This window comes from Pleurodeles waltl, chromosome 8 (genome assembly GCF_031143425.1).
Source record: "Pleurodeles waltl isolate 20211129_DDA chromosome 8, aPleWal1.hap1.20221129, whole genome shotgun sequence".
NCBI lineage: Eukaryota > Metazoa > Chordata > Amphibia > Caudata > Salamandridae > Pleurodeles > Pleurodeles waltl.
This window is the reverse complement of record NC_090447.1, coordinates 565,346,636-565,374,199: the sequence shown is the minus strand read 5'-3', so window position 1 is coordinate 565,374,199 and position 27,564 is coordinate 565,346,636.

Below are 27,564 nucleotides of genomic sequence, written 5' to 3'. Positions count from 1 at the left end.
AGGTAAGTACAAAGGGAGCACGTTGTATGGGCTATGCCTGTGTGGCGAGGGCTGGTTGTAAGAAGGAAGGGGGCAGAGTTCTGCGTGCATAAAGGACTGTGAATGCATGTGCCACATGGCAAGGGAAGGGATGTGGGCCACTCACTTAGACAGTGCAGTTGTTAATGACTTCTCTTCTTCCCCTGTACTTGTCATGTAGGTCAGCGCCCACCAGAAGAAGGATATTTGGCGTGCCATCGCCAAGGACGTCCGGACCCTGGGGTCTACCATAGACGGAGCACCCACTGCTGTAAAAGATGGGAGGACATTCGCCGCTGGAGCAAGAAGACGGCGGAGGCTCAGCTGGGGATGGCCTCCCAACGTGAGAGGGGTGCCCATCGCACCATGACCCCCCTGATGTTCCGGATCCTGCCGGTGGCCTACCCTGAGTTGGATGGGCGCTTGAGGGCATCACAGCAGACACAAGGGGGTGAGTACACTCTCATTCAGCGGACTTTGCGCGCAGTGAAGGTGTCTGGGTGGGGGAGGAGGGCTGTGGGTTTCCCTAGGCCAGGGCGAGTTCCGTAGGCTAGGCCCCTCCGTAATGCAGGCCATGTGGCACCCCACCCCACCTCTGTAGAGTGGCAAGTACAGGTATACATGCCCCTGTGTCATCTATGTGTGCAGATGTCGACCATAGCCATGTAGGCCATATCCCAGGAATTGCATCTGTAGAGCCCAACAGCGCGATGTAGTGCAGGGGGCTGCTGTGTCTGTATTGTCCGCCAACGGTAGCGGTAAGCCATGCACTCAACCTGTCTTTCTTCTGTCGTCCCTCCCTTTTTGTGGTCTCCCTGTTCTTGTGTGCATCAGCATCATCAGGCAGAGGTACAGTGGCACCGGAGCACGAGGGAGCTGCATCCCACATGGCCATGGAGGGCCACACCATGGACTCGGAATACACCAGTGGGACGGAGGGCGAGGGGAGCTTCACGGCGGTCACAGGATCTGCAACCAGCGACACAGACTCGTCCTCCGATGGGAGCTCCCTTATGGTGCCGGCAAAATCTGTGCCCCCCACTTCTATAGGTACAGCCGCCACCCCCCCTACCAGCACCGCCCTCCCAGCAGCCCCACAGCCTTTGCCCCGTGCCCGCTCACAGAGGAGGGTGGGCATCACCTTCGCCCCAGGCACCTCAGCCCCTGCCCCTGTCACCTCTGCTGCCCTCAGTGAGGAGGCCATTGACCTTCTCAGGTCCCTCACTGTTGGGCAGTCTACCATTCTGAATGCCATCCAGGGTGTAGAAAGGGAATTGCAACACACAAATGCATTCCTGGAGGGCATTCATTCTGGTCAGGCTGCCCTTCATCGAACCCTGAAAACTCTGGCCTCAGCACTGATGCCAGCCATTGTCCCTGTCTCTAGCCTCCCCCCTCCAACTTCCTCCACCCAGACCGAATCCCCTGCACCCCAGCCTATCCCAAGCACACCATCAGACCAGCCTGCACACACCTCACCACACAAGGGAAGCTCAGGCAAACATAAGCACCACACATCCCACAGGCACTCACGCAAGCATCATACACATACAGACACACCAACATCCACTGCCTCCACTGTGTCCCCCTCCTCGAATCCCTCCTCCCTCCCAGTCTCATCTACACTCTCACCTGCATGCACTACCACTACAGCCACTACGTCCCGCACCAGCACACCCACCACCACACCCCGCACACGTGCAGTCACCACCCCCACTACCATTTACACGTCCCCTGTGTCCTCTCCCAGTGTGTCTGTGACGCCCCCTCCGAAGATACACAAACACAGGCACACACCCACCCAACAGCCATCCACCTCACAACAGCCTCCAGCGCATGCACCTTCACCCAAAGTCACCAAACGTACACCTCCTACAACCACTACCTCTTCCTCCACTCCCAAACCCCCTCCAGCTACCTGTCCCAGTGTTCCTAAGAAACTGTTCCTGGCCAAGCTTGACCTCTTCCCCCCCCCCTCCAACTCATAGGTCCCGTACTAGCACCTAAGCCAAAAAATCTCCAGGACCAGTGGTGCCTGTTGTTACAGGTATGTGGAGTGCACCGGCCACCAGGCCAGCCAGTGTGGCACGGAGCCACAGCACAGCCAGTCCCCCCCCTGTGAAGCACCAGAAGTTGGACAGTGCCCGGCGGGAGAGGGGGAAGACTCCAGGCAGCAAAGCCGATCACAAGGGTCCCGGGGGGAGTGCCGACTCAGCTGTGACTCCTCCCAAGGTGGGGAAGGGGCAGAAGAAATCTCCAAAGTCTGGGAGGAGCAGCACGGCGGAGAAGACCGCCATCATCCCCGCTGCCCAGGAGGCCACCGCCAGCCCAAGCGTCACTGGCCAGGAGGCCACCGCCAGAGTCACTGCCCAGGAGGCCAGCCCCATCGTCACTGGCCAGGAGGCCACCGCCAGAGTCACTGCCCAGGAGGCCAGCCCAATCGTCACTGGCCAGGAGGCCACCGCCAGAGTCACTGCCCAGGAGGCCAGCCCAATCGTCACTGGCCAGGAGGACACCGCCAGAGTCACTGCCCAGGAGGGCAGCCCAATCATCACTGGCCAGGACGCCACCGCCAGCCACAGCCCAGCTGACCCATGAAGGACCGCCAGCCACAGGCCTCCTTGGCAAGCACCGCTGAACAGGGCAAAGACCGCCATGGCAAGCACTGCTGAACAGTGCAAGCACCGCTGAACAGGTCAGAAACTGCAAACTCAAGTACCGCTGAACAGGGCAAAGACCACCATGGCAAGCACCGCTGAACAGGGCAAGCACCGCTGAACAGGTAAAAAACTGCAAACTCAAGCACCGCTGAACAGGGCAAAGACCGCCATGGCAAGCACCGCTGAACAGGGCAAAGACCACCAAGTGAAGCACCGCTGAATAGGGCAAAGACCGCCATGGCAAGCACCGATGAACAGGTCAGAAACTGCAAACTCAAGCACCGCTGAACAGGGCAAATACCGCCATGGCAAGCACCGCTGAACAGGTCAGAAACTGCAAACTCAAGCACCGCTGAACAGGGCAAAGACCGCCATGGCAAGCACCGCTGAACAGGGCAAGCACCGCTGAACAGGGCAAAGACCGCCAAGTGAAGCACCGCTGAACAGGGCAAAGACCGCCATGGCAAGCACCACTGAACAGGTCAGAAACTGCCAACTCAAGCACCACTGAACAGGGCAAAGACCGCCAAGGCGAGCACCGCTAGCCCATTAGCGGCAGGGGCAGTGACGCAACTGGGACCGTCACGGGGTGAGTGCTGCACTCTGGGCACCAGTCCCCCTCCAGAACCAGTGGAGACATGCATCCACTCCGTCTGTCCTGCACAGGATGAAGCACTCTGGGCACCAGTCCCCCTCCAGAACCAGTGGAGACATGCATCCACTCCGTCTGTCCTGCATAGGATGAAGCACTCTGGGCACCAGTCCCCCTCCAGAACCAGTGGAGACATGCATCCACTTGAGAGACTGTGGCTTTGCACTCCCCAGGATGGTACAGTGGGTAACCCAACCACTGGAGAGACTTGAGAGACTGTGGCTTTGCACTCCCCAGGATGGTACAGTGGGCAACCCACCCACTGTAGAGACTTGAGAGACTGTGGCTTTGCACTCCCCAGGATGGTACAGTGGACAACCCACCCACTGTAGAGACTTGAGAGACTGTGGCTTTGCACTCCCCAGGATACATCAATGAGCATGTAGCCCCCTTGTGGATCTGGCGTGGTGCACTCATCTGGCTGAGGTGCCCACCCTTCCCTTCCCCCTGAGGTGCCTGTTGTATTTCTATCTGATGCCCCTGCAGTGTTCTCTCCGTTTTGATCAGGTATCTAGTGTGGGCCTCGCCCATGCATTTTGGGCCCAGTGGTCCACGGACAATGAATGGTGCATTACCTGCACTACTAATCGTGGTGTATATTTTGTTTAATGTGTATATATACATATATATATGTATATATTTGTTTACTGTATTTTGATATATTACAATGGTTCAACTCATTTCCTTTGGTCTTTGCATTCTTCCTGGGGGGGTTGGGGGTTGTTACTGTAATGTTTGGATACGCATTGGTGTGTGTGTTGTAGTGGGTGAGGGTCGGGGTTGGGATGTTGGTTGTGTGTGTCCCTGTGTTTTTCCCTCCCCCTCCCCTATGTCGTAGGTGCAGTACTCACCATTGTCTTCGCCGCCGCCGTTGATGCTCCTCGTAGATGAGCAGGAAGACTATCGCAGGGAGAATATGGGGTTCCGGCTCCATGGTGCCCTCCTTCCTCGTGGAGTGTGTAGAGGTGAGCGTGTTCCCTTTGAAATGCCTGTTTCCGCCGTGTTTTTATCCGCGGTGAATCCGCCCCGGAAAAGGTGGCGGATTGGTAGGTTGTGATACTGTGGGCGGTACATTGTCCTCCGCCTGTCTGTTGGCAGTGACCGCCGCGCTGTTTGTCTGTACCGCCGTGGCGGTCGGAGTGTTAAAGTGGCTGTCTTTGTTGGCGGTTTTCGCCAAGGTCATAATTCCAAATTTTTTACCGCCGGCCTGTTGGCGTTTTTACCGCCGCTTTAACACCGACCGCCAGGGTTGTAATGACCACCATAGTCTTCTGAAGCTCTGGGTTTATCCATATGTCTTTGGGGAAAAAAAACGACCAGCACAGGGGAAATTAAGCATTTTCCCATGATCTCTCACTGAGAGTATAGTCTTTCCACTAAATCATAAACTGTAGATGTCTCAAAATTCCTGGGGATCACAAACCTGTTATTCTGGTTGACCTTGTGCCCCTGTTGGTGAATTGTCAAGTTTTTAAGGATCAGGCGCATATGGCCTCAAATGGGAGCATTAAAAGACAGGATGAATCTGCTAAACACAAGGTAACTTTAACCAACATAAGATTAACTTGATGGGTGTCAAAAATGGCCCAAACAATTGTGGGCAAAACTTTACTAGTAGAGTGTAAAGTTGAAGGTAATGACCACTCAACCAAACCTTATTTTCAGCACAAATTGAAATTAATCCTGATCTTAATTGATCTGAATGCCTCTTCATCATGACTTTATAATTATGTAAACTTTCTGAAATAAGCCATCTAAGTTTCATCAATTGACTCAAGCCTTTTTTTGTTACAAGAATTAAAGAATTCACTTGTAGAGGAGATAAGAACACACGTGGATTAATACCTTGAATCCAAAGGAATGGATTGTTATACAAAACTATGCAATTGACAGTAGGAAATCCAATCATCTTGTGTAGGTATAAAGTAATACCATAACTTTTGCTCCAAGCTCTGGTTAGCTCACTCTGACTTCCCTTTGGAATGAGGTTGAAGACAAGAACATAGAGCTTGTTCAAGTACCAATTATAGGAAACTGGGTTATTTGTTGAGAGGGTTGAGAGCCCCACTCAACTAAGTAACAAAGTTCTTGTCATTATCAACCACAACAGTCAATAAATAAGCCTGTGCTTAACCCTCTTGTGACATTTCACAAAAACAGTCAGGCTTCATTTCGAGGCAATGTGTAAAGTATTTATTCAGCACGCACAACATAATGAAAATTCCTTCCTCTGTCAAACAGCAGGGCAGTCCTTCTTCTGAATATTTCACAGTTGCAGGAGTATTCTGATGAGAGGTTTTGAGGGTTCCATTCTTGTACCCAGCCAAATCCAGTTGTTTCGTCTTTGCCCTTTCTTGGGGTTGGCTCCAGTCTGTCCAGGGGGACAAAAGGCAAGCAGGCCTGAGTCCAAATTGTATTTCTTGGTCACGGGGCAGGTAGTCTTAAATTTTAGGAACGGGGTGAGCACAGCCCTTAGGCTACCATTTGAAGCTCAGAAAGGACTGAGCACAACCCCCTGACCATTCTGTTTAGGAAAGAAACACCCTGCCCCACCCCAAGGCTCTTGTGTTCCTATGTTTGGAAGGAATATTGAACCTACCACGGGGAGCCATTCACAGTCATGTGACCCTGGAGACTGACAGAAAGGAACATGTTGATCAAGCAGATACATTCCAACTTTCTGAAAGAGTAATTTTCAAAATAGTAACTTAAAATCCCACTTTGCTATTAAAGATGATTTCAAATTACAAGTCAAATGAGTGAAAGAGTATTTCTCTATCAGTTCCCAAGCTGAAGTCATCACTTATTAAATGTAATGAGGTAACTAAGTGCTAGTGTATGGGAGAGAAAGCCTTGCTCCAGTGAATAGTGACTTTGGGAGTTTTAACTGTCAGGATACATAAACCTAAGTACAAATGTTCTACTTTTTAAATACCAGGAACCCTGCCCTATTGCTCTTTAGGGCCAACTTAAGAGGTGACTTGCAATTATTAAAAAGGAAAAGCTTAAGCATGGCAAAAGGTTTATTTTGCCAGGTTGAAATGACAGTTTAAAATTGCACTACAGGCAGTACAGTTTAAAATTGCACTACAGGCAGCAGTGGCAGGCCTGAGACATGTTTTACAGTCCTACTTTAGTAGGTGTGACAATGAGTGCTGCTGCCCAATTGTAACATTTCCTTTACAATTCCTGGGTACATGTAGTACAATATGCTAGGGACTTATAAGTAAATTAAACGTACGTGTTCAGGTGTATGTCAATTTTACCATCTTTTCAAAGGAGAAAATACACACTTTACCAATGATTAGCACAGAGTCTTTAAAGCCAACAAAATGGATTCAGCCAAGCAAAGGCAAAACGTTGGGGTGACCCTGCAGAGAGGGCCAGTTCTAACACCAATGCCTTACACATAGGCCCTCATCACAACCCTGGTGGCCGTTGTTAAAGCGGCGGTAATACCGCCAACAGGCCAGCAGAAAAAAAAATGGGATTATGACCACGGCGGAAACCGCCAACATAGACAACCACTTTCACTCCGATCGCCACGGCGGTAGAAACAAACAGCATGGCGGTCACCACCAACAGTCAGACGGAAGATAATGTACCGCCCACACTATTATGACAGGCCAATCCACCACCTTTTCCGGGGCAGATTCAACGCAAACAAAAACACGGTGGAAACAGGACTTTGAAGGGGAAACACTCACCTCTACACAACCCACAAGGAACCAGGATGTCATGGAGCCTGAACGCCAAATACTCCCTGCAATTGTCTTCCTGCTCCTCTACCAGGAGCGCGACTGACACTGGCGACGACCACGGTGAGTACTGCACCTACAACACAGGAGAGGGGGGAGGGAAAAGATAGTGACACACACACGCAACAGGCAACACCCCCACCCTCACCCACTACAACACACACACCAATACATGCTGAAACATTACATTTACAACCCCCAAGCCCCCTTGGAAGAACGCAATGACAAAAGGGAATGAGTTGAACGATTGTAATCATGTAAAATCCATTGAGCCAAAATTTCTATACACTTTAAACAAATATGTACACCAAGAATTCAAGTCCAGGTACTGCACCAATATAGTACGTGGACCACTGGGCCCAAAATGCATGGGCGTGGCCCACACAAGATACCCGATCGAAACGGAGAGAACACTGCAGGGGCATCAGATCGAAAAAAAACAGGCACCTCAGGAGGAAGGTAAGGGGGGCACCTCAGCCGGATGAGTGCACAACACCAGCTCCACGAGGGGGCTCCATGCCCTTTGATGTATCCTTGGGAGTGCAAAGCCACAGTCTCTAAAGTCTCTCCAGTGGGTGGTTTTCCCACTGCTTTATCCTGGGGAGTGCAATGCCACAGTCTCTCAAGTCTCTCCAGTGGGTGGTTTGCCCACTGCTTTATACTGGGGAGTGGAAAGCCACAGTCTCTCAAGTGGATGCCTTTCTCCACTGGTTTTCGAGGGGGCTTTGTGCCCAGAGTGCTTCATCCTGACAAGGACTGAGGTAGTGGATGTGATACTCCACTGGTTCTAGAGGGGGCTTTGTGCCCAGAGTGCTTCATCCTGACAAGGACTGAGGTAGTGGGTGTGATACTCCACTGGTTCTGGAGGGGGCATGCTGCCCAGAGTGCGTCATCCTGCCAAGGACTGAGGTAGTGGATGTATTTCTCCACTGGTTCTGGAGGGGGCTTTGTGCCCAGAGTGCTTCATCCTGCTAAGGACTGAGGTAGTGGATGTGATACTCCACTGGTTCTAGAGGGGACTTTGTGCCCAGAGTGCTTCATCCTGACAAGGACTGAGGACGTGGATGTGATACTCCACTGGTTCTGGAGGGGGCATGGTGCCCAGAGTGCTTCATCTTGCCAAGGACTGAGGTAGTGGATGTATCTCTCCACTGGTTCTGGAGGGGGCTTTGTGCCCAGAGTGCTTCATCCTGACAAGGACTGAGGTAGTGGATGTGATACTCCACTGGTTCTGGAGGGAGCATGGTGCCCAGAGTGCTTCATCCTGCCAAGGACTGAGGTAGTGGATGTGATACTCCACTGGTTCTGGAGGGGGCTTGGTGCCCAGAGTGCTTCATCCTGACAAGGACTGAGGTAGTGGATGTGATACTCCACTGGTTCTGGAGGGGGCTTTGTGCCCAGAGTGCTTCATGCTGACAAGGACTGAGATAGTGGATGTGATACTCCACTGGTTCTGGAGGGGGCATGGTACCCAGAGTGCTTCATCCTGACAAGGACTGAGGTAGTGGATGTGATACTCCACTGACAGTGTGGCAACAGGCCCCTGGAACTGACCACCAGCCTTGTACAAATGACCACTGGGGATGGCAGCCATGTCTGCGGTGGTGCCTTTGGCTCAGGATGTGGCCTGGCCGCTGGCGGTGATGGCGGTGGGCTCAGTAGTGGCGGTGCTTGCGGCGGTCATTGGGCAGCGGTGCTGGTGGCGGGCTCACTGACCTCGGTGCTGGCGGCGGTGTCATGAGCGGCGGTGCTGGGGGGGGGTTCACTGACCTCGGTGCTGGCGGCGGTGTTCTGAGCGGCGGTGCTGGTGGCGGGCTCACTGACCTTGGTGCTGGCTGCGGTGTCATGAGCGGCGGTGCTGGTGGGGGGCTCACTGACCTCGGTGCTGGCGGCGGTGTCATGAGCGGCGGTGCTGGTGGGGGGCTGACTGACCGTGGTGCTGCTGGAGGACACAGTGTCTGCGGTGCTGGTGAAGGGCTCAGTATCTTGGGTGCTGGCGGCAGTGCCTGTGGCGGCAGTGCATGTGGCGGTGCCAGTGGCGGTCTTGTCCGCCGTACAGGTTGGCGGCGACATTGACTTGCCTTTCTTTTTCAGGCCCTTCCCCACCTTGGATGGTGGTGCAGCTGTCTTGCCACTCCCAACTGTTGTCTTGGCTGAGCCCTTGGTGGCAGGTGTTTTGGCCTTCACCCTCCGGGACGTGGGCAACTTCTTCTGTTTTGGAGGTGGGGAATGTCCTTGGCCTCGCTCCTTGGGACACTGGCAGCCCTGCTGCTCGGCTCGCTTCAGAAGCCGGTTACTGCTGGCACCACTGTGCCCGGTGATGTGATGGCTGAGGTGCTGGGTTAGGACCTGGAAAGGCAGGCCCTAGGGGACAGAAGGGGTGGGGGAGGTGAAGGGAAGAGATCAAGGTTTGACAGGAAAAGTTTTTTAGACACACTGGGACGGGTAGATGGAGGGGGTTTGGGAGTGGAGGAGGAGGTAGTGGTTGTAGGAGGTGTTTGTTTGCTGACTTTGGGTGAAGGTGCATAGGCTTGAGGCTGTCGTGAGGTGGATGGCTGTTGGGTGGGTGTGTGACTGTGTTTGTGTAGTTTGGGAGGAGGGCTCACAGACACACTGGTAGAGGACATTGTGGATGTGTGAATGGTAGTGGGGGTCGTGATTGCACGTGAGCGGTGTGTGGTGGTGGGCGTGCTGGTGATGGAGGTAGTGGCTGAGGATGTAGTGCATGCCGGTGTGAGTGTAGACGTGACAGGGAGTTAGGAGGGAGACATGGAGGAGGGGGACACAGTGGAGGCAGTGGATGTTGCTATGTGTGCATGGGTATGATGCTTGTGTGAGTGCCTGTGGGATGTGTGGTGCTTATGTTTGCCAGAGCTACCCTTGTGTGTTGAGGTTTGTGCATGATGGTCTGATGGTGTGCTTGGGATAGGCTGAGGTACTGGGGATTGGGTCTGGGTGGAGGAAGTTGGAGGGGGGAGGTTGGACACAGGGACAATTGCTGCCATCAGTGCTGAGGCCAGAGTCTGAAATGCTCGCTGTTGGGCTGCCTGACCAGAATGAATGCCCTCCAGGTATGCATTTGTTTGTTGAAACTGCCTCTCTACAGCCTGGATGGCATTCAGAATGGTAGACTGCCCAACAGTGAGGAATCTCACGAGGTCAATGGCCTCCTCCCTGAGGGCAGCAGGGCTGACTGGGGCAGGGCCTGAGGTGCCTGGGGAGAAGGAGATGGGTGAGCGGCCACGGGGCACACGCTGCGGGGCTGCTGGGAGGGTGGTGCTGGTGGGGGGGTGGCGGCTGTACCTGTAGATGCGGGGGGCACAGAGGGGCCCGCCACTGCAAGGGAGTTCCCATCAGAGGAGGAGTCGGTGTCGCTGGTCTCTGCTCCAGTCCCCGCCGTGGAGCTCCCCTCGCCCTCCGTCCCACTGGTGAATTCTGACTCCGTAGTCTCGCCCTCCAGGGCCATGTGGGATGCAGCTCCATCCTGCTCCGGTGGCACAGCTCCTCCGCCTGATAATGCTAATGCACACAAGAACAGGGAGACCACAAAAAGGGGGGGAAAGAAAGTAGAAAGACACGTTCAGTACATGCAATACCGCTACCGTTGGTGGACACTGCAGACACAGCAGCCCTCTGCACTATGCCATGCACTTAGAGTTCCCTAATACCTCACAGGGACATGGGGTACATGGCCTATGCCTGATTGCTGCACACATGGAAGTCACAGGAGCCTGAGTAGGTGAAGATGGCTCTTACTACTGGTGGGGTTGGGGTGCCACTTAGCCTGTCTCACACAGGGTCCTTGCCTACAAGGCTCGCCCTAGCCTAGGCGAACCCACAGCCCACCTCCTCCACCCAGACACCTCCAATGCGCGCAGAGTCAGATAGATGTGACTGTACTCACCTCCTTTTGGCTGCTGTGATACCCTCAAGTGCCCATCCAATTCCGGATACGCCACAGTCAGGATCCGGAACATCAGGGGGGTCATGGTGCGATGGGCACCCTTCCCACGTTGGGAGGCCATCCCCAGCTGGGCCTCTGCCGTCTTCTTGCTCCAGCGGCGAATGTCCTCCCATCTTTTACGGCAGTGGGTGCTCCGTCTGTGGTGGACCCCCAGGGCCCGGACGTCCTTGGCGATGGCACGCCAAATATCCTTCTTCTGGTGGGCGCTTACCTACAGGAATAGTACATGGGAAAAGGTACAACATTAACTGTCCGGACCGTCACAGTCATTGGCCCACGTACCCACCCTTGCCCTGATGCACATACACTCACCGTCGGATCAGGCATGTCTAAGCCCCCCCCCATCTCCCATCCACACCACTCCAAACAGGCATTGCGCATACAGCATGCTCACAGTGTACTCACCTGTTTGTCTGGAGGAACGTAGAGTAGTGTGTACTGGGGGAGGACCCTATCCACTAGTTTTTCCAACTCCTCCGATGTGAAGGCAGGGGCCCTTTCCCCAGACACATGAGCCATCGTCGCTTCCAGACTGAGGTCACAGCAGCACTTGCAGTGTAGGTCCTCTCCTGTTGAAGATCAGGTATCAAGTGAGTGAACAGAGAGAAAATGGCAGTCACGTCCACGGCGGTGCGTATCGTCACCGCCGGCGTACATCATCATTGGCTCCTGGGACCCATAGGGTCCAATGTTAACCAATGCAGGATTGCGCAGCGGTCTTCGACCACCTACCACGACGGGGTACAACGCCAGCGCAGTTACCTCATATCCCCTTGTCCCACATTACAGGTCAGGCAGCCGCCATTTCAGGGGGCCACATGGCATTAATTTTAAATACGTCACACATATCTAGGCCTTGCATACACAGTAAGACAGGCACATAGCGGATTGACAAATGTGTGCAATAAAGTTGTTTTTTTAGTACCTCAGTGTTGGCTGACCCTCTGATCGCTGTTCTCATCCATAGAGCACGTCCGCTGGGGCATGTGATGAGATGGCGGCATCCTCCGGTGTACAGACCGCTGGTGGACCTGTCGACAATTGGAGAGCGACATGTAATTGTGACCTACAGACTTGATTGTGCCACAATCCAGGAACTGTGTGCCCAGTTGGAGCCAGACCTGATGTCAGTGATCCGCCATCCCACAGGAATCCCCCCTCTAGTGCAGGTCCTGTCTGTACTCCATTTCCTGGCAAGTGGGTCTTTTCAAACTACAGTGGCCACAGCATCAGGGATGTCCCAGCCTATGTTCTCAAACGTGTTGTCTGCCCTGCTGAAACACATGAACAGCTACATCGTTTTCCCTCAGGTAGAGGATTTGCCTACATTGAAAGGTGAATTCTATGCCCTGGGACATATCCCAACGTCATAGGTACCATTGATGGGACATATGTGGCCTTGGTACCCCCCGCAGGAGTGAACAGGTGTACAGAAACCGGAAGAGCTACCATTCGATGAATGTGCAGATGGTGTGTTTGGCAGACCAGTACATCTCCCATGGGAACGCCAAGTTTCCTGGCTCAGTGCATGACGCCTACATTCTGAGGAATAGCAGCATCCCTTATGAGATGGGGCAACTCCAGAGGCACTGTGTGTGGCTATTAGGTGAGGAAAAGGACCCTATACAGTGTGAATAGTTGTCTGGGTCTGGGGTTGTCCCTAAGGGTTAGTGTGTGCCTAACAGTTGTCCCTCGACATTTGCAGGTGATTCTGGCTACCCCAACCTGTCATGGCTACTGACCCCAGTGAGGAATACCAGGACAAGGGCAGAGGAACGCTACAATGAGGCACATGGGCGAACTAGGAGGGTTATAGAGAGGACCTTCGACCTCCTGAAGGCCAGGTTCCGGTGCCTCCATATGACAGGCGGTTCCCCATACTACTCACCAAAGAAGGTGTGCCAGATCATTCTGGCCTGCTGTATGCGGCACAACTTGGCTTTGCGACAACAGGTGCCTTTTCTGCAGGAGGATGGTCCACAAGGAGGTCTTGTAGCAGCTGTGGAGCCTGTGGACAGTGAACAGGAGGCAGAAGAAGAGGACATAGACAACAGACTAGTGTCAGGGGCCCCTTGTTGTGCCACAGTGTCCCTCCTGGTGTTCACGAGGTCCTTCAGCACCCCTACAATGGTGCACAGGGTGGTATTGATGGACTTTAGTTCCTTCCTGAACTCCAAATACTGTTCCTCCTGCAGCCGCTGGGTCTCCTGAACTTGGCCAGTACCGTTGCTATCGTAATCCTGGGAATGATGGTACGCTCCCATGATGTTGGAGAGGGCCTCATGGAGAGTGGGTTCCCTGGGCCTGTCCTCCCCCTGTCGCACAGCAGAACTCCCAGTTCCCCAGTTTTCCTGGGCCTCTGTCCCCTGAACCGTGTGCCCACTGCCATTGCCCCCAGGTCCCTGCTGTTCTTGGGGTGGTGGGTTAGCCTGGGTTCCCTGTAGTGGTGGACACACTGTTGCTTGACGTGTCCTGGGGACAGAGGTATGGGCCCGCTGGGTGGGTGCTGTGCTGGTGTTTCCTGAGGGGGGAGGCTCTGTGGTGGCCTGTGCCTGTGTGAGGGGAACCGACTGTCCCGAGGTCCCAGATGGGCCGGGCTGGTCATCTAGATCCAGTTGGACAGAGCTGCTGTCATCACTGTGGGCCTTTTCTGTGGGGGGAGTGGACATGTCTGGAACCTCCTGTCCGGTGACGCTGGGTAGGGGTCCTGCAGGGGTGTAAAGGCATTATTATTGCATCTGTGTGTGCCATGGTGTACAATGGGTGGGTGACCCTGTACCCCAGTGCTTACATTCTTGTGTAGGACCTTGTGTGATAATTGTTTACGGGTCTGTGTGGGTATTTGTAGTGGACATGCATTGGTGATGGGTGTCCATGCTTTGTTGTTGCATGCAGGGCTTGATGTTGGGATGTGTGGTTTGTGATAGTGGGACATATGTGAGGTGTTGGAGTGATGGGGGTGAGGGCGAGGATGGGGGTATGTGATAGCATGCAGGTAGGGTGGGGGATGAAGTAGTTAAAGATTTGACTTACCAGAGTCCATTCCTCCAGCTACTCCAGCGAGGCCCTCAGGATGCAGTATAGCCAAGACCTGCTCCTCCCATGTTGTTAGTTGTGGGGGAGGTAGTGGGGGTCCGCCGCCAGTCCTCTGAACCGCAATCTGGTGTCTTGAGACCACGGAACGCACCTTCCCCCGTAGGTCGTTACACCTCTTCCTGATGTCATCCCATGTTCTTGGGTGCTGTTCCACTGGGTTGACCCTGTCCATGATTCTGCGCCATAGCTCCATCTTCCTAGCTATGGAGGTGTGCTGCACTTGTGATCCGAATAGCTGTGGCTCCACCCGGATGATTTCCTCCACCATGACCCTGAGCTCCTCCTCAGAGAACCTGGGGTGTCTCTGCGGTGCAATGGGGTGGTGTGTGGGTGATGTGTGAGGTGGTGTGTGTTGTGATGTGTGGGGTCATGTTTAGGGGTGTGTGGTGTTTTGTGTGTGGATATGCATGAGTGATGGTGTTGTGTGCCTCTGTATGCTGGTGTGGTCTTTGCTTTGCTGTCTCTATGCTTCTTCCAAATTTTTCGTCGTAAGGGTTTGTGGGTAATATGGGTGTGTGTTTTATATATTATTGGGTGTGTGGAAGTGGTGTGTGTATGTGTGTGTATGTGTATCAGGTGTCTGTATTTGGATTTGTCCAATGTGGTAGTGTTCTGTAAATGGAATACCGCAGTTGAAAGACTGCGTGTGGATTCGTGGGTCGTGATAGTGTGGGCGTATTCCTGTTGGCGTGACGGTGGAGGTTTTGTTATTGCCAGTTTATCACTGACCTTTGGTGTGGCGGACTTGTGTGAGTTTCTGAATTTTGGCGGATTCTGATCTGTGGGTTGTAATAGCTGTTGCGGAATTCCGCGGCCGCGGCAGTGTGTTGGCGGTCTTCTGCACGGTGGTAAACGGGATTTACCGCCAATGTTGTAATGAGGGCCATAGTCTTCAAACTTATCTGGTTTGCAACATGAATAATGCTGCTGATGCCTAGACAAAACCATGTCCACGTGGTCTTGAGGTTCCATTAGGGTCTTAGAATACATCAAAATATCATCCAGGTATCTTCCAGGTAAACAACCCAAACTGGTTAAGCATTGAAGAGAATATTGAATCCATGACATACTGAAAGATAGCAGGAGGATTGCATAATTCAAAAATCATCACATAGGCCAGCATTACAACCCTGGCAGTAAATCCCGCTTTCCGCAGTGCAGAAGACCGCCAACATACTGCTGCGGCCGCGGAATTCCGCTACAGGTATTATGACCCACAGATCGGAATCCGCCACAATACAGACACCCACACAAGTCCGCCACACCAAAGGTCAGTGATGAACTGGCGATACCAAAACCTACACCGTCACGCCAACAGGAATACGCCCACACTATCACGACCCACGAATCAACGCAGCGGTCTTTTAACCGCGGTAATCCATTGGCGGTACCCACCGCCGCGCTCAAAATACACACACACTTACAAAACACAACCACATTGGACAATTCGAAAAAACACACACCTGATACACATACACACACCACACCCACACACCCAATCCAATATAAAGCACACACCCACATCACCCCCAAACCCTTACAACCAAAAATTTGAAAGAAGGCCAGAGAGACTACCTAAAACAACACCAGCATCCACAGACATACAGACACACAACACCATCACTTACACAACATCCACGCACCTCAAACAACACACACCAACACATCTACTCACACATCACAACAGACACCACCTCACACATCACCCACGCCACATCATGGCACCTCAAAGACACACCAGGTTCTCTGAGGAGGAGCTCAGGGTCATGGTGGAGGAAATCATCCGGGTAGAGCCACAGCTATTCGGATCACAGGTGCAGCAGACATCCATTGCAAGGAAGATAGAGCTATGGCGCAGAATTGTCAACAGGGTTAACGCAGTGGGACAGCATCCAAGAACACGGGATGACATCAGGAAGAGGTGGAATGACCTACGGGGGAAGGTGCGTTCTGTGGTATCCAGACACCAGATTGCTGTACAGAGGACTGGCGGTGGACCCCCTACCTCCTCCCCCACAACTAACAACATGGGAGGAGCAAGTCTGGGCAATACTGCATCCTGAGGGCCATGCAAGAGTAGCAGGAGGACTGGACTCTGGTAAGTCATAACTTATTTACCAAATCCCCCCACCCCACCTGCATGCCATCACATACCCCCACCCTCACCCTCACCCCATCACTCCAATACCTCACATATGCCCCACTATCACAACCCACACATCCCAATACCAAGGCCCTGCATGCAACACCTATGCATGGACCCCCATCACCAAAGCATGTCCAGTACATATACCCACACAGACCCCAAACCAACTATCACAAAAGAGCAAACACAATAATGCAAGCACAGGAGTAGAGGGTACCTCACCCAATGCACAAGATGGCTCACACAGATACTAAAACTATGCATTTACAACCCAACAAGACCCATACCCAATGTCACTGGACAGGAGGTGCCAGATATATCCAGTCCACCCACAGAAGAGGCCCACAGTGATGACAGCAGTTCTGCACGCCTGGATCAAGATGACCAGCCCGGCCCATCAGGGACCTCGGGACAGTTGGTTCCCCTGCCACTGTCACAAGCCACCACTGAACCTCCCCTCAAGAAACACCACCACAGTAGCCACCCAGCGGGCCCATCCCTCTGTCCCCAGGGCACGTCAATCAGCAGTGTGTCCACCACTACAGGGAACCCAGGCAACCCCACTAACACAGGTTGATCAGGGACCTCGGGGCAGTGGCAGTGGGCACACGGTTCAGAGGACAGAGGCTCAGGATAACAGGGAAGCTGGGAGGACTGCTGTGCGACAGGGGGAGAATCACAAAAAATATAGCAGGCAGGGACAAATCTACTCATTATTTTTAATAACCAAAAAACTCACTTTTGGTTACTAGGGTAAATTACTTTCCCATGTTTATTTAGTTTATTTACAAGCTGCAGAATATACCTCATCATGGTAGCACATATTGAGACATAAACAAATATACATACATTTTTTATCTATTACACAAATTACACAACACAAATATTTGAAACAAATCACGAACAATACATCAATGTGGGTTGTGCCCAACAATATAACTTAATAAGGTCACCATAGCTCAATTCGCAATGTGATCCTGTCTTGTATAGGTGACCAAGGAGTTAGCACCCAGCTGAAAAACACCTAGCAATTTTTTTTAAAGGTATTATATAGTGCTCTAACTATTTTATATATCTCTCAGTTAATTGATTGTAAAAACCCTTGATCCCACTAGGCTGGTGTCGACGCGTTTCGGCCTTGAAACTCGTGGCCTCTTCAGGACTGTCGAAGGACACTGGCACCTCTTTCTCTGAAAAACGAAGTAAGGTCCTGAATTAAACCAGAAGGGAAAATTGCTTATTTGCCAGTTAGTGCTATCCTGAAGCTATTTAAATTACCTTTAGGTTTTACTGGGCGTGAATGTCGCGATGCGGTACTATTCTTGTCGTTGCTTTGCTCTCCTTCTTACATTCAGCGGCAAGCTGGCTGTCTAGACCTTGCTCCTCACTCCGCGCGGGTCGAAATACAGGGGGAGGACAGGCCCAGGGAACCGACACTCCACGAGGCACTCTCCAACTTCATGGGAGCTTACCACCCTTCCCAGGAGACCATGGGCACAGTACTGACCAAGTTTCAGGAGACCCAGCGGCTGCAGGAGGAACACTACCTGGGGATCAGGGAGGACTTGAAGTCCATCATCACCACCCTGGTCACCATTGCAGGGGTGCTGGCAGACCTTGTCAACACCATGAGGGACAGAGTGGCATACCAACGGGCCGCTGACACTAGCCTGGACGATAAGCAGCCCTCCACCTCCGCCGGTGCTAGTGGACTGCAGGCACTGCCACAGGAACAACAGACCACCAGCACCCCACCCCCTGCAGATGGAGGACCACTTTGCAAATGGTCCCTGAGATCCAGGAACAAGACAGAGAACATTGCCAAGACCCCCGCCAGGAAATAAGACCCCCCTGAATGTCACCCTTCTGTCCCACTTTGTCACCTTTTAAACTGCCATTACTTCACTTCCTATGCCCCTTTGGACAATGCACCTGTGAAACAAATGGACTGGACTCTGCCATGGACATTCCTCCACCATCACCCCAACCCATTTTACAACCCCCTCCACTTATTTGCAAAGAAATAAACACACTTCAATCACAAAACAATCTGGAGTCAGTCTGTGCTTTCACAAATGTGTAATTGCAATATCAATGGAATATAACAATGTCAATGTACTTGTTCACATACCAATGTTACACAGTTGTTGGCCAGCAGTAAGCATAGCAGAGGGCACAAAGTGGGACCCAGATCTGTGAAATGGAAAGTCAAAGTGACAAGTCAGTGCCCATACACTGAGTAAAAATGACAGACTTATGCTAGCTCCAACAATAGTATGAGATGTGGGAAGCAGTTACATCTTCTTACCTGTGTCTCACTGGAAGTACTGCATGATGATGTTGTTTCGGTTGGCTACATCCTCTTCTTCTGCCTCCTCTTCTTCACTGTCCACAGGCTGCACAGCTGCCACAAGACCACAATCTGGCCCATCCTCCTGTAGAAAAGGCACCTGGTGTTGCAAAGCCAGGTTGTGCAGCATACAGCAGGCCACGATTATCTGGCACACGTTCTTCGGTGAGTAGCATAGGGAACCACCTGTCAGATGGAGGCACCGGAATCTGGCCTTCAGGAGGCCGAAGGTGCGTTCTATTATCCTCCTTGTTCGCCCATGTGCCTGATTGTAACGTTCCTCTGCCCTTGTCCTGGCATTCCTCACTGGGGTCAGTAGCCATGAGAGGTTGGGGTAACAAGAGTCACCTGCAAATGTCGAGGGACAACTGTTAGACACACACTAACCCTTAGGGACAACCCCATACCCAGACACCTATGTCAACTGTATTGGGACCTTAGCCTCACGTATTAGCCACACACGGTGCCTCAGGAGTTGACCCATCACATAAGGGATGCTGCTATTCCTCAAAATGTAAGCGTCATGCACAGAGCCAGGATACTTGGCATTCACATGGGAGATGTGCTGGTCTGCCAAACACACCATCTGCACATTCATCGAATGGTAGCTTTTCTGGTTTCTGTACACCTGTTCAGTCCTGCGGGGGGGACAAATGCCACATGTGTACCATCAATGGCACCAATGATGTTGGGGATATGTCCCAGGGCATAGAAGTCACCTTTCACTGTGGGCAAATACTCCACCTGAGGGAAAACGATGTAGCTGCGCATGTGTTTCAGCAGGGCAGACAACACTCTGGACAACATGTTAGAGAACATTGGCTGGGCCATCCCTGATGCCATGGCCACTGTTGTTTGAAAAGACCCACTGGCCAGGAAATGGAGTACAGACAGGACCTGCACTAGAGGGGGTATCCCTGTCAGATGGCGGGTAGCTGACATCAGGACTGGCTCCAACTGGGCACACAGTTGAAGGATTGTTGCACAATCAAGTCTGTATGTGATTATGATGTGTCTCTCTTCCATTGTCGACCGGTCCGCCAGGGGACTGCAAACCGGAGGATGCCGGCATCTCATCACCTGACCCAGCAGACGTGCCCTATGAAGGAGAACAGCGTGCGAGTCATCCAACACTGAGGTATGGTGTGGTATAAGATACATGGGGGAGGGCTTAGGCCTGCATGTGCGGATGGTGAGTGTATGTGCGTCAGGGCATGGGTGGGAACTGGTGGGCAATGAGTATGACAGTCCAGACGGGTGAGTAATTTCCTTTCCCCCTGTACCATTCCTCTAGGTCAGCACCCACCAGAAGAAGGGTATTTGGCGTGCCATCGCCAAGGACGTCCGGACCCTCGGGGTCTACCACAGACGGAGCACCCACTGCCGGAAATGATGGGCGGACCTGTGCCGCTGGAGCAAGAAGACAGCGGAGGCCCAGATGGGGATGGTCTTCCAACGTGGAAGGGGTGACCATCGCACCATGACCTCCCTGATGTCCCAGATCCTGGCGGTGGCCTATCCGGAGTTGGATGGGTGCTTGAGGGCATCACAGCAGCCACAAGGGGGTGAGTACACTCTCATTCAGCTGACTCTGTGTGCATTACGAGGTGTCTGGGTGGGGGAGGTGGGCAGTGTGTTCCCCTAGGCCAGGGCGAACTTGGTAGTCAAGGTCCCTTGTGAGGCATGCTATGTGGCACCCCAACCCCACTAGTGGTAAGAGCCATCTACACCTAGTCAGGCTCCTGTGACTTCCAGGTGTGCAGCAATTGCGCTTAGGCCTCGTACCCCATGGTCAGGTGAATTTTTGAGGAACTGTTAGTGCATGGCGTAGTGCTGAGGGCTGCTCCCTGTGTGTTGTGTCCGCCAACGGTAGTGGTGTTGCATGCACTGAACATGTTTATCTTCTGTCTTGCCCCCCCTTTTTGTGGTCTCCCTGTTCTTGTGTGCAATAGCATCATCAGGCGGAGGAGCAGTGGTACCGGAGCAAGAGGGAGCTGCAACCCACTTGGCCCTGGAGGGTGAAGCAAAGGAGTCTGAAGCCACCAGTGGGACGGAGGGCGAGGGGAGCTCCACGGCGTGGACAGAAGCATACACCAGTGACAGCGATTCCTCCTCTGATGGGAGCTCCCTTGCGGTGGCGGGCACCTCTGTGCCCACTGCATCAACAGGTACAGCCGCCACCCCCCTACCAGCTCTGCCCTCCCAGCAGCCCCTCAGCGTGTGTCCCGTGCCCGCTCACCCAGGAGGGTGGGCATCTCCTTCACCCCATGTACCTCTGGCCCTGCCCCAGTCAGCCCTGCTGCCCTCGGTGAGGAGGCTATTGACCTCTTGAGATCCCTCACTGTTGGGCAATCTACCACTTTGAATGCCATCCAGGGTGTTGAAAGGCATTTGCAACAAACAAATGCATACCTGGAGGGCATTCATTCTTTGCAGGGGGCCCAATAGAGAACATTTTAGGCTCTGGCCTCAGCACTGATGGCAGCCATTATCCCTGTGTCCAGCCTTCCCCCTCCAACTTCCTCCACCCAGACCCAATCCCCTGTACCTCAGCCTATCCCAAGCACACCATAAGACCAGCATGCACACACATCAACACACAAAAGTGGCTCTGGAAAACGTAAGCACCACACATCCCACAGGCACTCACACAGGCACCATTCCCATGCAGACACAGCAACATCCACTGCCTCCACTGTGTCCCCCTCCTCCATGTCCTCCTCCTCCCTCCCTGTCTCATCTCCACTCACACCTGCATGCAGTACATCCTCAGCCACTACCTCCATCACCAGCACGCCCATCACCACACACCACTCATGTGCAATCACCGCCCCACTACCATTCACACATCCCCTGTGTCCTCTCCCAGTGTGTCTGTGAGCCCTCCTCCCAAAGTACACAAACGCAGGCACACACCCACCCAACAGCCATCCACCTCACAACAGCCTCCGGCCCATGCACCTTTACCCAAATTCAGCAGACATACACCTCCTACAACCACTACCTCTTCCTCCACTCCCAAACCCCCTCCATCTTCCCGTCCCAGTGTGTCTAAAAAACTCTTCCTGGCTAACATTGACCTCTTCCCTACACCTCCTCCCCCCGTCCTTTCCCTAGGGCCAGGCTTTCCAGGTCCCAGCCCAGCACCTCAGTCACCAAATCTCCAGGCACAGTGGTGCCAGCAACTGCAGGGTCATCGAGTGCGCCACCCATCAGGGCTGCCAGTGTGCCATGTAGCGAGGGCAAGGACATTCCGCCACCTGCCAAGTTGAAAAAGGTGCCCACATCCCCGAGGGAGAAGCCGCACCTACCAGCCACCAAGGGCTCAGCAAAAACAAAAGGGTATAGTGGCAAGACAACTGCGGCACCTTCAAAGGTGGAGAAGGGACAAAAGCACAAGAGCAGGTCAGGAGACCAGTGTCACACCTTCTGTCCATGATCACACCAACCTGTACGGCGCTGAACACCGCAAGCTGCCCCGCCACCACAACCGCCACTTGCCCCACCACCTGCACCGCCACCTGCACCGCCACCTACACAGCCACCTGCACAGCCACCGGCACGTCTAGGGCCAGGCTTTCCAGGTCCCAGCCCAGCACCTCAGTCACCAAATCCCCAGGCACAGTGGTGCCAGCAACTGTGGGGTCATCGAGAGCGCCACCCATCAGGGCTGCCAGTGTGCCATGTAGCGAGGGCAAGGACATTCCACCACCTGCCAAGGTGAAAAAGGTGCCCACATCCCGGAGGGAGAAGCCGCACCTACCAGCCACCAAGGGCTCAGCAAAAACAAAAGGGTATAGTGGCAAGACAACTGCGGTACCATCAAAGGTGGGGAAGGGACAAAAGCACAAGAGCAGGTCAGGAGACGGCACGGTGGCACTGACTGAGGGACCAGTGTCACACCTTCTGTCCATGATCACACCAACCTGTACGGCGGTGAGCACCGCAAGCTGCCCCGCCACCACAACCCGCCACTTGCCCCACCACCTGCACCACCCCCTGCACCGCCACCTACACCGCCACCTACACAGCCACCTGCACAGCCACCGGCACGTCTACAGCCTCAGTGACAGTCCCCAGCCTCTTCCCCAGTGGGCAGCCGTCTGAGGCTGCAGGAGACGTCCTGCTGTGTCCCTCAGCAGGTGCTTACCCATGCACCATCGCCAGCACCGCTACCAAGACGCCGCCGCAAGCACCGCCACCAGCCCCATGACGTGCTCGGACAGTGGCACCACCGCTGACATGGCTACCATCCCCAGTGGTCAGTCATCCGAGGCTGGAGGAGACTTCCTGGACCCTGGCCAGCTTCCATGAGGCATGACTTCCATCACTGTTTGCACCTGCAGGTGGAATGCAAAGCCGCAGAAGTGTGGGGTATGTCGCTGCCTCCATGGCATATATCATGCTACCTGTACCTCGGCAATCTTGTGGCACACACATCCAGGTGAGGGAATTGTACCGGCCACACTGCACGTGGAGCACTCTGGGCACCATGCCCCCTCCAGAACCAGTGGAGAGATAAATCCACTACCTCAGTCCTTGGCAGGATGAAGCCCTCTGGGCACCATGCCCCCTCCATACCCAGTGGAGAGATACATCCACTACCTCAGTACTTGGCAGGATGAAGCACTCTGGGCACCAGGCCCCCTCCAGAACCAGTGGAGAGATACATCCACTACCTCAGTCCTTGGCGGGATGAAGCACTCTGGGCACCAGGCCCCCTCCAGAACCAGTGGAGAGATACATCCACTTGAGAGACTGTGGCTTTGAACTCCCCAGGATAAAGCAGTGGGCAAACCACCCACTGGAGAGACTTGAGAGACTGTGGCTTTGCACTCCCCAGGATTAAGCAGTGGGCAAACCACCCACTGGAGAGACTTGAGAGACTGTGGCTTTGCACTCCCCAGGATACAGCAATGGGCATGGAGCCCCCTCGTGCAGCAGTGGCGCCATGCGTTCATCTGGCTGAGGTGCCCCCCTCCCCCTGAGGTGCCTGTATATTTTCTATCTGATGCCCCAGCAGTGTTCTCTCCGTTTCCAGTCAGGTATCTTGTGTGGGCTTCGCCCATGTATTTTGGGACCAGTGGTCCACGGACAATGATTGGTACACTATCCGGACTTGTGTAGTTGGTGTACATATTTGTATTTACTGATTTTTGATTTTTGACTATCAGATTTTTCATGATTACAATCGTTACAATAATTTCCTTTTGTCCTTGCGTTCTTCTGGGGGGTGTATATGTAATGTTGCTGCATGTATTTGTGTGTATGTTGTTGTGGGTGAGGGTGGGGGTATTGCTTGTTGCATGTGTGTGTCACCCTCTTTTCCCTCCCCTCCTCCCCTGTGTTGTAGGTGCAGTACTCACCGTGGTCGTCAACGGCGTCTGTCCTGCTCCTGATGGAGCAGGAGGAAGAGCAGCATTGGTAACGCCTGTGGTTCGGGCTCCATGGCGTCCTGGTTCCTTGTTGGGTGTCAAGAGGTCAGTGGTTTCCCTTCTGTGTACTGTTTCCGCTGTACTTTTGATAACATTATTTCCGCCCCGGAAAAGGTGGCGGATAGGAGTGTTGAAATACAGTGGGCGGTACTTTGTCCTCCGCCTGTCTGTTGGCGGTTACCGCCGTGGTGTTTCTTTCTACTGCCGTGGCGGTCGGGGTTTAAAGTGGCTGTCTATGTTGGCGGCTTCCGCCATGGTCGTGATTCCATTTTTTTTTCTGCCAGCCTGTTGGCGGTATTACCGCCACTTTAATTCCGACCGCCAGGGTTGTAATGAGGGCCATAATGTCCATAATGCCAGATTCAAGTGTGTAAGACATCTCCAATTCATCACCTTCCTCCTTGTGCAGCAAATTATATGCTCCGTATAGATCTAATGTGATAAAGACTAGACATTCAAGAATGATTTTGAAATGTCTTTGAAGCATGGTTAAGGAACCAGGGGTCAGATGTAGGAAAATCAAATTTTTCAACTTGCAAAATTGGATGCAGAATGGTGTCTCAGACACCTTCTGCGACTCGCTATGGGGTCGCAAAGACCCACCTCATCAATATTCATGAGGTGGGTCGCATTTTGCGACCCCATAGCGAGTCCCTGCACTCACAGGGATGGTGGCCTGCTGTAGTCAGCAGACCTCCATGTCTGTGACTGCTTTATAAATAAAGCAGTTATTTTTTTTTCATTTTGCAGCCCGTTTTCCTTAAAGGAAAACGAGTTGCAAAATGAAAAGTAAATCAAAACCATTTGGTTTCGTTTTTTTCAGAGTAGACAGTGTTCCGCAGAACCACTGCCTGCTCTGAAAAAATATTTTTTTCGACATTCACAAAGGGGAAGGGGTCCCATGGGGACCCCTTCCCTTTTGCAAATGAGTTACCACCAGTGTGACACTGGTGGTAACTGCGAGTTGGTTTGCGACCGCATTCGCGGTCATAAAGCAACTCTGAATTGCGATGCGGTCGCAAATAGGAAGGGAACACCCCTTCCTATTTGCGAGTCGCATTCCCAAATGGCGAGTCGGTACCGACTCGCAATTTGGGAATGAGCATCGCGTTCGGCCGTTTGCATGCCGCAAACTGCGATTTTTGCAGTTTGCGACATGCAAACGGCTTACTACATCTGGCCCCAGATGTCTGTGATCTTATTAAACCAGATATAGCCTATTAATCGACTTACATCGTCACCATTTTTTGATACAATCAAAAAAGGTGCTGTAAAGTGAGCAATTATCTATTTTTTTACAGTCTCCTGTAAATAATCTTTTAAAACGTCTTCCTTTTTCTCAGGTAGGGAGCACATATGCCATAAAGATGCAAGAGACCAAGGTTCATTTTTAATAGTGCAAGTAATCTCTTTATAAGGGGAAAGTGTACAGGCCTCAGGCTTCAAAACAACGTAGAGAAAGCATGGCACCGCAACGGCACAAAAGGGGTCTTAGCCCTCACAATGTTTGAAGCATCATATCTCAATTCAACTCAAGGTAACCAATAGCTTCTAGAGGCATAACAATGATCTTAACAGAACTGTAAAAAATAGTATATAGTGTGAGTTGACCAACTAACATCAGAAGTAAGCCTCTTCATCTAAGAAATGTAAAAAAGTTACATGGTAATTTGGAGTGGTGATAAGGTAAAATGATACAATCTTCACATGATCTCCTAAACACAACTGGAATGCAAAAGAACTTTCACATGATGGACCAGAAGTCAAGGGTGAACCATCAACAGTTCCAATACCTTCTTTGATCATTGTGGGACACCATTTTTTTATGTCCAATCCAGATCAATTTCACAGGCCCCACTGTCCTCCATGGTGGAGGTATTAATAAACCTTTGTTCTTGAGTTTTTTTTTAAAGATTATTAAAAAGAACGGGTGATTATCAGTATTATTAATTGAAGATTCCATATAAAGGAGCAGACATGTTAAACAAATTTGAATCTCCAAGTTTCCTTAAAGGTGTTTTAGGACAGGCAAATAATAGATGCAATACACTGCCATGTACATTGTGGCATGGCAAACTTGGAGCAAAGGTATCCCTGTGTATGTGATCAATTGTTTGAGTCCTTAATCAGTTCTATCTAATGAATTCAGATGGACTGTTGGTTATCTTTGATCCTTATTTCAGGGACAATGACAATGGAAAAAGATACAACAGACATCATGTAAGACAGAGTATGTTGGCTAGGAAATCTTCCCTCATCCATGCTACAATAACAATACACAAAAGCTTTTGGGTTGAGGGTGAACAGGGATGTAAGAGGGGGACTAGCTGTGTAATGTGTACACCCCCGTTACTGTCCTCATACATTTACCACAATAACTATAATACAATTCTCATGCTTAGAAGAAACATAGCTTGTCACCAATCTTTGTAGAAACTATTTCTTTTTTTGCAAAAACGGAGGTCCATTTTCCGGTACATCCCGCAGACTTGCAAGTAAATCTGACCCATTTAGCGATGATGCACCTGTTCAGGGAATTAAATTTGCCATGAACCCCGGCGACGCACACAAGATGCATGCAGCACAGATTACGGCAGACACCATTTAACAATGGTGGCTCACTATTCTGCCCGTGAGCGGTAGGAAGATGGCCACAACTTAGAATCTTTGCTGGTATTTCTCTCAACAAAATACATTTCTTTTCTAATAATGATGTGGATAAATCCTTTTCTGCTGTAAGGCATTTAGAAATGGATGCTTATTTAGGCAATATTGAATGAATACCCAGAGGTTGTGCATGAGTTTGGGTGCCCCCACTGCCACCAATGTTTTTAAGAACACTTGTAACTATGTGATCTATAAGATAGTTATTCTGCTACAAGTTAGTTACAGAGCTGGTTCCTTTTTTTGTTATCAGACATTAATGTGATTGCACCCCTATAACAGTGTATCTTCCTAAACATTTATTAAAGACAATTACATGACTTGACTACCAAGAACAGTGCAAAGACAATTATAAATCAATTTTCTTCTTGCTAAAAAGCCCTCTGAATGAAAACAAGTATAGGTGTTTGAATACATATGACTTAGTTGATGAGTTTAAATCTATTGTCTTCTTATGAAACTATGTACTGTGTGACTACAAAAGATACCTCCTCCCCTCAGACTACAGAGCTCAAGATCCTCAGGTTTAGGGTAAGCAGCTATTCTATTAGGCTTCAGCAAGCAACCATCCCACAAGAGTATCTCTCTTGTTTGCAGTGCAGTATCACAAGTATGTTGTACATTTATATATTTATCTCTGTCTATGTGATCAATTGTTTGAGTCCTTAATCAGTTCTATCTAATGAATTCAGATGGACTGTTGGTTATCTTTGATCCTTATTTCAGGGACAATGATTACCTGGGTTGTCAAGGTAGGACTCACAATTTGACAACTCTTTCTTTATTACTCCCCAATTAGATGTAAGGACTATAGATAGGGA